The 15842-nt window shown below is 38.7% G+C and overlaps 1 pseudogene; it reads right to left on the bottom strand.

The window, feature by feature from the left end:
• Positions 1-10709, bottom strand: part of LOC131756820 (DNA polymerase eta-like) — a 171604-nt pseudogene extending 160895 nt beyond the window's left edge.
• Between the last annotated feature and the right edge of the window lie 5133 nt (positions 10710-15842).

The raw sequence follows: 15842 nt of genomic DNA, 5'->3' as shown, positions 1-15842 counted from the left end.
CCCTTTAAGGCTGTTGGTATTTGCCTTATATATTGAGGTGCTCCTATGTTGGGTGCATATATATTTACAATTATTATATCTTCTTCTTGGACTATTCCCTTGAACATTACATAGTATCCTTCTTTGTCTCTTTTAACAGTCTTTATTTTAATGTCCATTTTGTCTGATATGAATATTGCTACTTCAGCTTTCTTTTGATTTCCATTTTTGTGGAATACGTTTTTCTATCCCTTCACTTTCAGTCTGTATGTGTCCCTAGATCTGAAGTGGCTCTCTTGTAGAGAGTATATAAACAGGTCTTGTTTTCATATCCATTCAGCCAGTCTAAGTCTTTTGGTTGGAGCATTTAATTCATTTATGTTTAAGGTAATTATTGATATGTATGTTCTTCTTGTCATTTTGTTAATTGTTTGGGGTTTGTTTTTGTTTCCTTCCTCTTTTGTTCTCTTTTCTTGTGATTTGATGACTAACTTTAGTGTTATGTTTGGATTCTTTTTTCTTTTTGTGTGTGTATCAATTGTAGATTTTCAGTTTGTGGTTACCATGAGGTTTTGATATAGCAGTCTGTATATAAACAAGATTGTTTTAAGTTGCTGGCCTTTTAATTTCATATGCATTTCCAATAGCCTGCATTTGTGTCTCCTCACAACTGCTGGTTTTGATATCATATTTGTGTGTGGATGATTTCCTACCTTTATTGTATGTTTGCCTTTACTGGTGAGCTTTTCCATTAGTAATTTTCCTGTTTCTAGTTGTGGCTTTCTTTCTTTTTCTTTTTTCTGCTTAGAGAAGTTCCTTTAGCATTTGTTGCAAAGCTGGTCTGGTGGTGAATTCTCTTAGCTTTTGCTTGTCTGTAAAGCTTTTGATTTCTCCATTGAAGCTGAATGAGAGCCTTGCTGGGTAGAATATTCTTGGTTGTAGGTTATTCCTTTCCATCACTTTAAATATATCGTGCTATTCCCTTCCAGCCTGCAGAGTTTCTGCTGAGAAATCAGCTGATAACCTTATGGGAATTCCCTTTTATGTTACTTGTTGCTTTTCCCTTGCTGATTTGCTGGAAGCCGTCCAGCATTGCCAACTGTTGCCTGAGCAAAGCTCGGCGAGAAGTTATGGCATGAGGAAGCAAAGCTCCTCTCCTGGTGGGTGGTGGAAAGCATCTCTTCTGATTCTAGGAAAATTCTTGCTAAAAATTGAGGGGGTTTCTGGAGGGTTTAGGCCAAGAAGATGGAAGTATTACAAAGCAAATCCCCCTCGGTACGAGACCACAACAACCCCTGTAACCACAACAGTAGCTATACCCACTGTAAATAATTTACTTTGGAAAAAAGTCCCTTGGTCAGGCAACACAGGAATATTTCCATTAAAGAGTAGAAGTTTAAAGGAAGAATTAGATGAGCTATGGCCCAAAGAAGGAATAAGGGATAAAGAAGGGAAGCAAATAGTGGGGTATTATGTACAGGATGCCCCCAAATGGTGGATTATGTGGTATGCCCCCTCTCCGGTATATTGGAGGAAAAAGAGAGAAGCGGAAGGAATTTACTGTTAATATTTTACGAATGAATTATATGTAACCATGAAAGTTAAAACTGATTGCCCTACGTAGAAAATAGAATTGTATTTTTGCACAATGTGTTTTGAACAAGGTACTGAGAATACTGGGACACAGGCCAATATATGTTGCTAGCTGAAGTAGAAAAGAATAATTAGCTTTCTAGACCTAAACATCCTGTTTGCGTGAAAAAATCTTAAGACGGAACAATGCTCGCTAATGTTTCTGTGTATAGATGTAGAAATGAGATTATGAGCCCAAATCCTATATAAGAAATTATATGTCAAAAATAAAGTTGTCAGAAGCTTAACAGAAGCTCCTGCACCTACCCCCTTGCCCTGTCTATTTATTTTCTCGCCGACGCCGTTGCCTCCATCTCAGGGACCCCTGGATCTGCTGGGGCTGGACCCCGGCACTGCTTTGAGTATTTTTTCTTTGTCTTTAGTCTTTCTTGATTTGACTACTATGTATCTTGTATTCCTCCTTGAGTTTATCCTGTCTTGGACTCTTTGCACTTCCTGGACTTAGGTGACTCTTTCCTTTCCCATGTTAGGGAATTTGTCAGCTATTTTATCTTCAAATATTTTCTCAGGTGCTTTCTCTCTCTTCCCCTTCTGGGACCCCTATAATGTGAATATTGGTGCATTTAATGTTGTCCCAGAGGTCTCTTAGACTATCTTCATTTCTTTTCATTCTTTTTCCTTTATTCTGTTCTATGGCAGTGATTTCCACCATTCTGTCTTCCAGGTCACTTACCCATTCTTCTGCTTCAGTTATTCAGCTATTGATTCTTTCTTGTGTATTTTTCATTTCAGTTATTATATTGTTCATCTCTGTTTGTTTTTTTTTCCATGACTTTGTTAAACATTTCTTGCATATTCTCGATCCTCACCTCCATTCTTTTTCTGAGGTCTTGGATCATCTTCACTATCATTATTGTGAATTCTTTTTCCGGCAGGTTGCCTATGTTCATTTCACTTAGTTGTTCTGGGGTTTTATCTTGTTTCTTCCTCTGGGACATATTCCTCTGTTGTCTCATTTTGTCTAACTTTCTGTGATTGCGGTTTCCATTCTGCAGGCTGCAGGATTATAGTTCTTCTTGCTTTTGCTGTCTGCCCTCTGGTGGATAAGGCTGTGTAAGAGGCTTGTGCAGGCTTCCTGATGGGTTGAACTCCACTGGTGGGTGGAGGTGGGTCTTGTCCCTCTGGTGGGCAAGACTGTGCTCAGGAAAACTTTAAGCAGCCCGTCTGCTGATGAGTGGGGCTGTGTTCCTGCCCTGTTGGTTGTTTGGCCTGAGGTGTCCCAAGACTGGAGCCTATAGGCTGTTGGGTGAAGCTAATGGTGGCCTCCAGGAGGGCTCATGCCAATGAGTACTCCACAGAATTGCCACTGCCAGTGTCTTTGTCCCTTCAATGAGCAGTAGCCACCCCCCTGCCTCCACAGGAGACCCTCCAATACCAGCAGATAGGTCTGGCCCAGTCTCTTATCAGGTCACCTTTTTCTCCCCCTGGGTTTTGGTGTGCACGGGACCTTGTGTGCACCCACCAAGAGAGGAGTCTCTATTTCCCCCAGTCATGGGCTTCCTGTGATCAAACCCTGCTGGCTAACAAAGCCAGATTCTCTAGGGGCTCCTCATCCTGTTGCTGGATCCCCAGGCTGGGAAGTGTGATATTGGGCTCAGGACTTTCACTCCTGTGGGAAAGCCTCCATGGTACAATCGCTCTCCAGTCTGTGGGTCACCCACCCAGTGGATGTGAGATTTGATCTTATCACGATTGCACCCCTCCTACTGTCTCATTGTGGCTTCTTCTTGTCTTTGGCTGTAGGGTATCTTTTTTGGTAGGTTCCAACATTTTTCTGTGGATGGTTGTTCAGCAGTTAGTTGTGATTTTGATGTTTCTGTAAGGAGGGGTGAACCCATGTCCTACTCCACCATCTTGAGCTTGAGCAGTCCAGAGAGTTAAGTTTAGAAAGGTAGAGAAAGAATGAAAGGAGAGACAAGGATATGTGCTGAGATGGTCATGAGGAGTTTGCTGTTGTTCTCCAATTATATTTTGAATTTGTGTCTATACCATCATTGTGATTTGAGCATATACTATGTGATATAATGTAATGGAGGAGATGTTTAGGAAGTAGACCTTAATTATTACATATTTATTTATTTCATTAAAAGTTTTCATTAAGCTTTAATGTCTGAGACATTGTGCTAGGCAAAGTGAATGGCCATTCACTTCCTGAATGTGAATTAAAGGAAGGTACATATTCACATCCCATTTGTCAGAGAAAACTCCATGGAGGGCATGAAAAAGACAAACCAAGTAATCACTATTTATATTATTCATGGTCCTCAGGGCATAGATATTTTGTAATAGGATGTATATACAGTTTTTTTTTTTTCCTATTTGGGAAGCAAACCATCTCCTTTTTCCTTCCACAGACTTAATTTAAAAACTCTGTTCAGAATACTAAGAGAACCTGTAACTCAAGCACTACTTTTAATAGATATGTAAGTTAGCTTCTCACATGAAGTCTGATAAAAAAAAATTTATACAAAGCGGGCAATAAACTTAATAAGGTGTTATATAATATGCAGAATAAATATTAGTACAGTACATGAACCTAAATGACAGCAACAAATTATAAAGCTTAGCATGCAATTAAAATCGCTAATGGAACACTGTATAGAGAGAATGTGTTCATTCTTAGATCAGTCAAAGAGCAGCTATTTGGTGTCAGAGCCACCACTTGAACTAATGACACCTTAAACTTATTTTTAAACACTCTGTCATGCAATAGCTACACTTTATGGGTGTCTTCAGTTCAGTCTTTTAGCATATGTTGTACATGCTAATAAAATGTGTCTTCAAGGCAGGATGGTCCTGATGGCCAAGAGACAATGGTCAGATTTATGCTCAAGTGCATTTTTCTGATGTCAGACTTATGAAGAGACAATAATAACAGTACATCTACTAGTGATTAGCAGGCTGACAGTATCTTAGATTTCAAACTTAGGAACTAAGAGCTGCCTGAAACTTGTCAGTTAATTGATCCTACTGCCATGAAAACTATTATGCTCTGAGTTTTTTTTACAAGGTTGTACTTTCTTGGCTCCATGCTCTTGTGCATGTGATTCTCTCTGCCAATGTCATTTACCTCATCTCTACATGTACAAATTTTACTCATCTTTAAAGACCCAGAGTAAATGACATCTTCTCTATGAAACTCTCCTCCAGTCCTCCCAGTTTGAAGTAACCTTTCCTTTCTCTGAACTTCTATTGCATATGTTTGTACTTCATTAGCACTTTTCACTATCCACATTATAGTGTTATGTGACATATATTTTGCATATTTTAAAATTATATATCTATAAAATATATACCATACTTATGTTGTATATGTGTCTTATCCCTTATTTTGAACTAATATAGGGAAGAAGTGTTCTAAAATTAGGTATGGATGCAAAGGGATGCCAGCATTGGTTTACAAGCTAGATATGGACATTTACTGAAAGTTTACCACTTAAGTGAGGGATATTTGTAAAATGATGGAATGACTTTGTAGTCTTTGATGGTTGGCAATAGAGTTGCCCTTTCTATGTGTAATTTAAAAAGTTGGCAAAAGAAACATTTGCATAAGTGAAAGGTTTCAAATCCATGCAGACATTGAATGGGAAGAAAGGAATACTCTTCTGTATTCAAGGAGAAAAAGTTCTCAGAGTTCATGGTAGGAATGAGGAGAGAAGATTTAGTGTTGATATTGAATCTGATCTACTCAACATTAGAAACAGGGAACCTTTTGGTTTCTATGGCCATGGAGGTATGCTACTCAATCCCCTATCAAGAAAGAATCTGTTTAAGAGTGTAATTAGCAGAGAGCCTCCAGATATTGCAAATTTGGGATCCTCCACAGTCTTCAACTCCAAGTTCATGCTCTTCCAGGGCTGCTCACAGCCAGTAACAGCCCAGTAGGGGTTCTGTGCACCAAGTACTGTAGAGCCAGGTCATTTTGGCCCCATATGGGACTTCTTTAATCTTTGCTTTTGGCTTCCCCATTGGCCTGACTGGGCTACATTGCAGTCTGAGGCTCTACCTACCCAATCCTCCTTCCTTTCCTCTCTCCATGCACAAGTGACAAAACAGCTTTGGGATACAAAGTCTTTTCCTTCCTACTATTCACATCAATTTATTTCCCCCAATACATTTCTTTCTCTTCTAAGTCCATCTCTGTATCTGCTTCCAGGAGTACCTGAACTGACACAGCTTAACATTAACTATCATGCTGAGCAACCATCATGGCAAAATTGGACCTGAGTACCCACGCTCATGAATTCATTCATCTATTCAATTTATTTTACAAATATTTTTGAGCATTTACTATGCGCCAATCACTTTTGTTCTAGATAATAGTGACATAGGAATGAACAAGGCAACAAGATTTATGTTTTGAATAGAATCTACATTTATAAGGAAACCAATTGAGTGATTATTGTTTCTCACTTATCTATTATCCCATAAGGTTGTATAGCTCATGAGTATTTCCTAATGCTTAGCAACTTGGTGTCTCAGAAGGTTACTTTATGTCCTGCCTCTGCTTCCCTCCCTCCCTCCCCTTCCTTCCCCCCTTTCCCCTTCCTTCCTTCCTTCCTTTCTTCCTTCCTTCCCTCTTTCTCTTTCTCCTTTCTTAAATTTGTTTTTCTTTCTTCCCACCCTCCTTCCATCGGAATAATTAATAATATGTTTCTAATGAAAGAAAACCTGTAGATGGTAGTAGATTTGGAGACTGTACCTTAATCTCAATGAAGGCAAAGCACATCTCAATTTGGACAGGATTAAGGAAGGCTGATACATTATCAGTACAGCACAGTGGAAAAGAAAGAAAAAATTTGGGCTGTCAAAATATGTGGTTGATTGCAGGTTTGGCTTGGTTTTGGAGAGGTTGGTGTCTTTCATATTCCAGGGAATTGTGCATGTAAAAAAAATACTTAATACCATTTGTATCTTTTTATTGCCAAATGTGGATTGTCTCCTTTCCCTAAATCGGGTATTGTCTCGCCACTTTGATATATTAATCTAGTTTTAGTATTACTGGAACCAAATTATATATCAAATCGGTATTTAATTTTAATTAGTAAGGTCACCTAGAGGTTTTCTCTACTAGACATCAAGGGATCAAGCTTATTCAGTTAATTCTTTTCTTTGTCTTATTCATTATGTAACACACTGTCCGCCCCTTTTAAAAAATTTTGTTATGTATTTCTAGTTGGTTATTATCTGTGGCCACTGGTGTTTTTCAGTCCTTGTTTTTGGTACTGTAATTAACTTTTCTGGATCTATTTGACTTATTCAAGTTTCCTGTGTTCACTCATTTCTGCACACACAGATAGAAACAAGTACATAGCTGTACATTAAAAATATACATACACTTACAGCAGTAAGAAAAAAATATTTACTCATATCAATATTTCACTACTTATTAACATAAATAAAAATACCATCTTCACATTACAATTACTTTTGTACACCATTTATTTATTATTTATTCTTACTTTAAAACATGGAGCCCATGGAAAATTCACCACTGTTACTAGAAATAAGCTATACTCTCTTGGAGTTTTTTTATGGATGAATCTGTATTGCTTCTACAAGTAATAGATTGCCCTTACAAGTTCCCCCACAGAATTAACTTGCTACAGATTTGTATCCTTTTGGTTAATGTCCAACATTCAAAGATATTTTTACTGAAAGAGCTCTTTTAAATAAGAATAATGTTACAAAATAATGGTTCTAAAAGTACACATTACAACTGAAGAGGAGAATAGACACATTGTTTTGAATATAGCCATTATCAAATACTAGAAAATTTTTTACAAAAAGGTGTAGACACCCTGTTGAAAAGCATCTAGATGCAGAATTCTTTGCTCTGGGATATCTAGCTGAATTCCACTTTCATAATATTTGATTAAAAGTAAATAAAACCCAGATTCTCTTATATCTGGTATCTAGAACTATCAGAATCTAATATTACCACAAAAGCAAGTTTTTAATTGTCCTAATTTTATTCTACTCTAAGAAAATATTTTTAACCATCAAGTACATTTTATTTATTAAAGGACTTTCATGCAGATTATATCTCAAGTTTTTGTCAGGTGATAAAGTAAATAAAGACGAACTTACAAAAAAAAGTCACTTATCATTCCCCTACATATCACTAACCAAGTGGAAAATATAATAGAAAAAAAAAGCAAACTCACTATAGCAACAAAAAAATTAAAGCATCTAGGAACTAACATAATGAATGCACAAGACCTTTATAGAAAAAAGTAAAGCTTTAATAATAAAGATATTATAATTGGATACTCATATAATAGAAAAAGGAATCTTGATCCCTACCTCACACCCTACAGTCACACACACAATGGATTGCAAATGTAACTGTAAAAGGCAAGACAATAAAGCTTCTAAAATAATATAGGAGAGTTTTTTCATGAACTTGAGGTAGGTAAAGATTTCTTAAACAGGACATTAAAAAATACTATCCGTAAAAGAAAAAAAAGATAAATTGGACCAAATTAAAATTAAGAACCTTCTATACATCAAAAGCCACTACTAAGAGACTGAAAAACAAGCCACAAATCAGAAGATATTGTAATACATATAGTTGATAATGACTCATATCCAGAATATATAAAGTCCTATAGTTGAATGAGACAATTAACCAAAAAAAAAAGGGCAAATACTTAAACAGGAACTTCATGAAAGAAGAATGGTCATCAAACTGACAAAAAGGTGCTCAATTTCATTAACACCAAACATGCAAACTAAAACCATAATATGATAGAACTATACACCTATCAAAATGGCTAAAATACAGAAGAAAAAAAAGCAAGTGTTGACAAAGATGTGGAACAATTAGAACTCTCATATGCTGCTAGTGGAATTATAAATCAGTAATACCATTTCGGAAAATTTTTAGTAGTATCTAGTAAAGGTGACTACAGGCAAACTAAAGCTGAATATAGGCAAACCCCACAACTGAGCACTTTTAGTCATATAACCAACAGAAATGTATACATTTTTTCACCAAAAGATATTTACAAGAATATTCATAGCAGCACTATTCCTAGTAGTCCAAAACTGGAAACAGCCCAAATATCCATCATAAGGGTAAATTGTGGTATATTCATACAGTGGAATACTACAGAGCAATGAGAGTAAACAAACTCAACTATATACAACAGAATGGATGAATCTCACAAAGACAATGTTGAGTGAAGGAAGCCATACTCAAGTATATACTGCATGATTTCAATTTTATAAAGTTCAGAAATAAGCTAAATAGAAATCAAGATAGTGGTAATGTAGGTGAGAGGGGATAATGTAGGGAAGGATAATGATTGGGAGGGTAGGTAAGGGTGGCTTCTAGAGTTCTGGTGTTTTTTGATCTGGGTGCTGCTTATATAAGTGGGCTTACTTTGTGAAAATTAGTCAAAGTGTACACTTACAGTCTGTACACTTTGTGTATATTATATCAATTAAATGTTTAGATGAGAAAGAAAAAGGAAAACATACTGAATTCCAGATCTCAAAAGAAGCAGAACTATAAATCAAAAATTTTAACTTAAAAATCACTAAAAGGGGGGCTTCCCTGGTGGCGCAGTGGTTGAGAATCCGCCTGGCGATGCAGGGGACACGGGTTCGTGCCCCGGTCCGGGAAGATCCCACATGCCGCTGAGCGGCTGGGCCCGTGAGCCATGGCCGCTGAGCCTGCGCGTCCGGAGCCTGTGCTCCGCAATGGGAGAGGCCACAACAGTGAGAGGCCCGCAAAAAAAAAAAAAAAAAAAATCACTAAAAGGGACATAAATAAAGACCTAAAAAATTGCTGAAAAAAAATTGCTGAAATATGTTTATGGATGAAAAAATTTAACATTAAGGTAACCATCTTCTCTAACTATGTAAATTCAATGTAATTCCATCAACATTTTTGAGGAATTCAACTAATGTATTCTAAAACACATACTGAACAATAAAGGTGCATAAATAGCCAAGACAATTTTGAAAAACAAAAGCAGTGGGGAGTCCTTATTAAATATTATGAAATACTGTGAACAGTAATAAAAATAATGTTTCTGGAGCAGAAGCAGACAGATTAATGGGATACTACAGAAACAGACCCACTTACATATAAGAAGTTAAGAAAGAATGGACTGTTTAATAAATGTTGGGAAAACCAACTCAAGATAAGAATAATAATTAAGGTGGCTCCCTACCTTAAATAAAAAGGTAAACTCCATATAGTTGAAATACCTAAAAAGAAGCTGTAAGGCAAATAGAAGAAACATGTAGAGAAATGTCTTTAGGAAATTCTGATAGAAATGGATGTCTAAAACGAGATTCAAAGTGCACAACCACAAGATGAAAAACTGATGGACTAAGAGAATTTGTTCAACAAAGTACAGCATAAACAAAGTTAATGGATGACCTCTTTCACAGCTCAACATCCACTTACCCGGAAAGATGAGAGAATCTGTACATCCTTCCACGTGAGTCCTTGTGATTCATTCAGGTTGTAGTTTAAGTTTCCTTTCAATCAATCCAAGAAGGATCAGAGTGCCCAAATAAAGCAGGTTGCAAAGGTAGGAAGCAGAAACAATATGATGTTATGGAAGTACCTTTCTGAACAGTCTCTTCTGCTGCTGTAAGTAGGGCCCTGGGGCAACCCTTCAGTGTAGGTGCTCGGCAACAAGTCTGGTAAGACAGGCTGACCCTGGAGCTTTTGTAGTCTCTCTCGTACAGCACTGGTCAGGTCTCCATAAGCCTTGTCAAGGCTGGCACGTTCAGTCGCAGCAAAATGAGACCTTACCTCCATCACTTCCACACTGGCTTCCCAGTATTCGGTGAGGTCAGTTTTTCCCACAGGACGCACGAACTCGTGACAGTAGACGATCTGGACATAACTTCTTAGCATCATCTGCCCACATATTTCTAGTGATCCCAAGCACACAAGCTTCATAACGTACTGCAATTACTCCACCAGACCTCCATGATTTGTACTGTACAACCGCACAAGTTTTAGTCCTCAAATGAGGATTTTGCCACTGCTCCACTTGAACAAAAACAAACAAAAAACAGTCCATGTCCACCAGAGCAATGGTCTTGTCCATCAGCCTTTTTTTTTTTTTTTTTTTTTTTTTTTTTTTTTTTGCGGTATGCGGGCCTCTCACTGCTGTGGCCTCTCCCGTTGCGGAGCACAGGCTCCGGACGCGCAGGCCTAGCGGCCATGGCTCACGGGCTTAGTTGCTCCGCGGCATGTGGGATCTTGCCGGACCAGGGCACGAACCCGTGTCCCCTGCATCGGCAGGCGGATTCTCAACCACTGCGCCACCAGGGAAGCCCATCATCAGCCATTTTTCAAGGTGACATACACCTGACAAAACCGCCACCCGCGGACGCCGCCGACTCCGGGCTCCGTGTCCAGTGGAAGGAAGATGAAAGGATCTTAAATATCTGTTCCCTTTCCGGGAGTGGGCTAGTCAGTTTCGAGAGAGGTTTATTCCCCGTAACGACAGAGGAAAGGACCAAAAGCCAAGAAGACCCTTGCCCTGTCAGCGGCCCTCACAGCTGGGCGGCCTCAGCTGAGGTTACGTGCTCAGCGGATCGCTCTCCTGACGGAGACGTGATGGTGCGCGCGCCACCAATGGCCAATGACGCGACTGCGCCCCGCCCCTTACGTCTCCCGGGACGCCATCTAAATTAACTTTTCTGTTTCGGTGCCGTAATGAATTGTGCCTTCCACAGACTCAACTGTTCTAATTAACCGTAACTGTTATTATATTTTGGTTTGGATGTTTGAATCATCATGGCTTGGTGAGTAGCTGCTCTTTCAGCTGATCTATTGTTTCAACACATCCTGTCATCCTAGAAAAAGTCTTGTTCTGCTATAACCATAGGAGGTACCATCACCATCCTAATTTTTTCTGTCCTAAGACATGAAGCCAGGTATCTTCCAAGGAGTCCTGGTTCCTCTGAGTGTGATTTGAAATCGTAATCTGCACTTTATGAGTTCTCCTAATGGCAAGTTGTGTACACAGGTGCTGCTATTGCTGTAGGTGAAATGCTTTCAGCGGCAGAGCTGGGAAATATATTTTTAAGAGTATGAGCTCTTACATCAGATTTCTTTCTAAATTAAAAAGTTTGACTAATGTAAGTTTTTATGCTGCACTGGCTGTATGAATCGAATTGCACGAATGGGTTTCCTAAGCCAAGGCTGGTTTCTGTTCAGAACCAATATTTTCTGAGACGGGCTACGGTGGAACCTGTGGTTTTGATCCAACCAGCAGCCCTTCCCCTTTCTTTGTTACTAACATAACAGTTTTCCTTCTGGGGACTTCACTTCCCTCCTTCCATGCTGTTCTGATGGGAGAGTCATGTGCACTGTTTGGACACGTGTCTGAGATAAGACTAACCCTATCCTCCCAGGAGTCTGAGTCTTCATTGAGGGGACATTGACACAAAGCATTGAAATGTGTCCTTCCAATGGCCATCCCTTGAAGAGATACTCTGTTAAGGCCTCTTTCCTAATTTCGTGGGGCATCTTTGATCCTATTGCTCCCAATGCCTGATTGTTCACTTTTTCATTAGGGTCTATAATTTATTTTATTTTTGTTAATTATTATTGTTACTTTGCTTAAGTTAACGAGAGTCTGTTTCTGTCATCTGCAACCAGATAAGGGTAACTGATGCACTTTTCTTTGTGGGTGGGTATGTGGGTTGCCAGTAGCTTCCACTGTAACCATGGTAGGTGATTCTGACAATTATTTGCATGATGACATGATCAGTTTACTTAGAGAAGATTTCAGTCAGTAACAAAGGGTTTGGGAAAAACGTGGGTCCTTTTTATTCACAAAACAGGCTTTTTTGTTTTTGAGGTACATTTTGTTTTCCTATTTGTTTTATTTGTTTATAGGTACAATCATTTTCAGAGTTATTTTTATGTGAAAAAGATTACTCACAATTTGTCATTTTCAGAAAGTGAGTACATAAGACATTCTTTGAGGGAAAGACCTGCATAACTTTACCACCCTGACCCCAAGATTATCTGAGGTTGCATATCCTGTATATACAACACAATTACTCAGACTCTGTCTTCATAAGGAAGAAGGTCAGAGGTACCTTTGGGTTGTTTTCTTTGATGTCTTGGTATAGAGGTTTGTTCATAGACAATGACTTTAGGACATCAAATATTTGAACTTGTTTGAGCTGAACTATGTGATTCCTACCAGCAAGGGTGCTGTGTTTTCCCCATCTGTGAAGTGCTTTTCTCATTTCCTGTGTTTAGGAAATGATAATGACTGACCTTGAAATTTTCTGGGCTGAAGTGCTAGGTAAGCAATAAATAATAGCAGTGATTCCATGGGATCCAGTCCAGGTTGGGTGTTGTCTGCATTCTTCAACGCTTCATTGTTGGTTCAGTTTTCAAGTTACCAACTCAATCTTCAGATCATGTGTAGTAAGCCATTCCAAATCATAGGTACAATAGCAGCTACCATTTATGGAGTATACTGTGCTACGTACTGTATCAGGTGGTTTGTAAAAAGTGTGTTCTATTTTTACCAGTATCCTGGGTAAATCCTGTCATCACCATTTACAGAGAAGGGAACTGGGATTCGAAGTTCTGTGATTTTATAAAGATCTCCCTATTCTACTTTTTGACAATTTATTCAAATTAAAGATATGCTAGTCCTGCATATTTCACATAAGAGCATTCATAAATAATGGGATAGGGACTTCCTTGGTGGTCCAGTGGCCAAGACTCCATGCTCCCAACGTAGGGGTTCGATCCCTGGTCAGGGAACTAGATCCCAAATGCTGCAACTGAGAGTTCGCATGCCACAACCAAAGATCCCCCATGCTGCAACTAAAAAGATCCCGCATGCTGCAACGAAGATCCTGCATGTGGCAACGAAAATTCTGCGTGCTGCAACTATGACCCGGTGCAACCAAATAAAAAATAATAATAATGGGATAAACACAAGACATGTGCCTATGTCGCCCTTGTTTCAATGATTTTCAGATCTCAAACTCTTTACCCCTGTTCTTTGATCACATCCAGCATTCAACACCTTTTCCAAGTCAGAAATCTGAAAGTCACCCTCAATGTTTTCCTCTTTTTATTCCCTTTTGTTCATCAGTTATCAAGTCTTGTCAAAAATATATTTTGAATATGACTATTTTTCTTCCTTCCTACTGTTACTGCCATACTTTAGTTCACCATTATCTTGTCATCTCAATGATGGGATTACTGCAACAATATTCTAGCTGTATCTAAAAGAAGATGTTTCAGGTAATCTACGCTTATCCAGGCCTCTGGAAGACATGGACTTTTTGGAATGAGTCATGGTCCTAGAGGGGAGTAGAGTTATGGTCCTAGCGTGATAATGTGTGGTCACAGACTTGGATGAGAGATCATCTATGCGGAAAGAATAAAGATTGAGTTGATTCATTTTAGTGGTAGGCTACAATCATCATGGAACCTTTCGAACCAAGGGTGAGAGATTAAATCAATAAGCAGGAAATGGAGCTGTCTTTGGCTTCTGGGCATAACAGATCAGTGTGCCACAATGTAGAGGCTAGGTAAAGGTATTAAGAGAACAATAAGAGGTCAGCAATAAATTAGGAGAAAAGAGCAAGATGAAGTTGGAGAGGTAAGATGGTAACTTTCCTAACATTTACCATGTTCTATGTAGGACCTGTTTGTTGAATTGTACAAAGGCTTTATTCTTATTTGTATGGTATAAAGGTCTTCCCAGGTTGAGGGTAGATTCAAAGTGTCTGGACCAAATAGACCTTTAGGAACCAAGGGCTTGAGGCCTGAGTATCAGTTCTGTAAATTTAGTAATGCCCTTTGGCCATACCTTTTCCTCAGCTAGAGATTGGAAAGTGGCCAATATTATGCCCAAGCAGGTTGGGCCATGTCCATTTTGGACTGCCCAAAGGCAGAATAAAAGATAAGTAAAAAGACCAGGTGATATTTTTAAAAAGATAAAATGAAAGAAGGCAGTTTCATATGAAAAAGACCTTATAAGCAGAGAGATCGGTCACCCTAAGTGAAACAATGTTAGATGAATTCCACAAGGCTGTGGCTGATGGTTTTTGCTAAATCACTATGGATTATATTCACCTAGAGTACCATTTCATTGTGTAGTAGATAGGGTCTTGGGGGACAAGAACAAACATTGGATTCCCTATCAAATAGCACACTGAGCCTGGGAGAGGAAAGTTGTGGATCTCTCATAGCCAGAATGAAACAGTATTTCATTGAAAACGTTCTCACTCTAAACTAACAGGGATCCTGATTTCTAAATTGGTTTCAATTAAATATATTTTCTTCCCTTCTAAGAAAACAACATACACCTATAATCTCTTCTAACTATTGGCAGATCTGTGATGCTATAGCACTCCACACCTTCCCAGTGGCTGCGATTACACACATCAAATTTCAGGATGGACGACAAGGTAAGATTCTAGAGGTAAAAGGCTACCACTTATGGTCCCCATTTTGCTCTCATATGTCACAGCCTTTTATTGTCAGGAGTTATTTAGAGAAACAGTCATCAGCTAACAAAACCATCTGTTAGTTAACAACAGCAAAATATAAGGCTATTTCAAAATAGCATGGGGCATTTCAAGTTAAGGGCAGATGAGTGCCAACTATTTTTTCCCTTCAGTCTTTCCTTGTTAAAAAAGAATGCATTTGTTATCAAAGCTAGTTTGGCTAATGTGCTTTCACCTCATACATATCTAGAAATCAAAGCTGCCTAGAAAGTTATTTGAGGGTATGTTCTCCCTTTGGAGCCCATCTTGCTCCAGTCATGCTAATAGGAATTTCATGTGTGTGTCAAGAGGACAATATAGCCTTTATGCAATTCAACCAAAACGTCCTACTCAGAACATGGTAAATGTTGGGAAAGCAAAAATGGTCTCACTGGACAGATTTAGTAAAATTCTTCACCTTTGTGCTTGTCTGCACTACTCCATTACTTTTTCCATCTGGAGGAGGAGGGGTGGTAGATGAAGAATCTCTGTACTCCTCCTTTTCCCTTGGCCAGATAGTTTCCCAAATCAGCTAAATATAACTCCATTTATTGTCATGCTAAAATGTTCTATTTAGCTGTGTTTAACTGGATATCATGATTCCCCAGGCTGACCTTTTGCTCCTGGGAAGTCGTTTTAAATTCAATCCCGGCAAAGGAAAATCCTTCCAATTCGCTGGCTGTGAAAGGTCACAAGTGAAATGT

This window comes from Kogia breviceps, chromosome 5, assembly GCF_026419965.1.
Source record: "Kogia breviceps isolate mKogBre1 chromosome 5, mKogBre1 haplotype 1, whole genome shotgun sequence".
NCBI lineage: Eukaryota > Metazoa > Chordata > Mammalia > Artiodactyla > Physeteridae > Kogia > Kogia breviceps.
The sequence above is the reverse complement of the archived record's forward strand: the minus strand, read 5'-3'. Positions and strand labels throughout refer to the sequence as shown.